Source organism: Crocuta crocuta, unplaced genomic scaffold (genome assembly GCF_008692635.1).
Source record: "Crocuta crocuta isolate KB4526 unplaced genomic scaffold, BGI_CrCroc_1.0 scaffold224, whole genome shotgun sequence".
NCBI lineage: Eukaryota > Metazoa > Chordata > Mammalia > Carnivora > Hyaenidae > Crocuta > Crocuta crocuta.
In genome coordinates this window covers 172,057-173,414 of record NW_027529545.1, presented here as the reverse complement: position 1 = coordinate 173,414, position 1,358 = coordinate 172,057, and the positions used below count along the sequence as shown (strand labels likewise).

The 1,358-nt window shown below is 49.7% G+C and overlaps 1 protein-coding gene across 1 annotated transcript in view; it reads right to left on the bottom strand.

Annotated features, from left to right (window-relative positions):
* Positions 1 to 1,358, bottom strand: part of WWC3 (WWC family member 3) — a 108,591-nt gene that overhangs the window by 55,640 nt on the left and 51,593 nt on the right. The window lies entirely within an intron of this gene.

The following is a 1,358-nucleotide window of genomic DNA, read 5'->3' as shown; positions in this document are numbered from 1 at the left end:
AGTATGTAAATAGTACATACAGCATGAATCCATTTTGGCTTTCTTTTCAAATGCATATACACCTGGATGTCACTTGAAGGACAGAATCCAAAAGCTACCTGTGGTTATTCCCAATTGTTTCATCACAGAAGATTTTTTTTTCTCCTTTCCTCAGATCTGTATTCTCCAGATGAATGATTTTTGACATAAGAAACAATTACTAAAGGGGACCCGGGGGGGCTCAGTCCGTTAGGTGTCCGACTTCAGCTCAGGTCATGATCTAATGGTTCGTGGGTCCGAGCCCCATGTCGGGNGTAGCCGACAGGCCCGGGGAAAAGCCATCCTTCCACACTGTGCATTCCGGGCAAAGCGCGGCACCCCCACTTTGATGCCGGCAGCTTGTTTCACTGCAGGGTTAGCTAAAACACCCCACAGAAGCAAGTTCTGTCTTCCCCGGTACAGCACGGCCTCTAAGCTCTCCGACTGGACGTGGCATCGTTACGAGTAGTCGGTGCCTGGGGTGAGGAGGACACGAAGGCTGTTTAGCTGTGTGCTGAGCGCAGGTAGCCAATTTCTGCCGGTGCAGATAGCTACGAGCCTTTTCCAGGGTCTCCGCCGCCNTTCTAACTTCTTCCTCCCCACTCACCTCCCTGCACTGCTTTTTCTTGATGCTTCTGTCTCCTTTCTCTTAAGCTTCGGAAGCCATCAGCCTCTGCGCTGCGGTGACTCAACTTCTGCCCCTACCTTAGCTGGTGGCGCGTGCCTCCGTCTCGGCTATGGCCGACCCCACACCACTATCATCTGCCTCCGGGTTATTCCCATTAACTGCACCTGCTCAAAGACCCCTCGGCAACACCAGCATCTTTCTCTTTACTCCCCGGATCTGGGCACTGAAGGCTGCCTGCCATTCAGATGACTGGGGCCCGACTGCTAGCGACTAGTTCAAGATCATTTCCTGACTTTGTATCAGAGAGGACGGCTCAAAGTCATCAAGTGGCTTAAACAGCAAGATTGTTTAATAGCCTCAACTAGAACCACATCCAAAGTTAATTGGAGCAGTTCAGGTACCTCTTTTAAAAAAACAGTTCCAGGGGCACCTGGGCGGCTCAGTCAGCTGAGCGTCTGACTCTTGATTTCGGCTCAGGTCATGATCTCAGGGTCATGGTAACAAGCCCCACATCAGGCTCCGAGCTGAGCACAGGCCTGCTTAAGATTCTCTCTCTCCCCCTCTGCCCCTCTCCCCTGCTCCTGTGCTCCCTCTCTCTCTAAAATAATAATAATAATAATAAAAGCTAATCTATTAAAAAAAACCACTTTCATAAAAAACTTACTATTGAAGTCCCTAACACAGTCAGGATTTCAAACCATTAGAATCTACT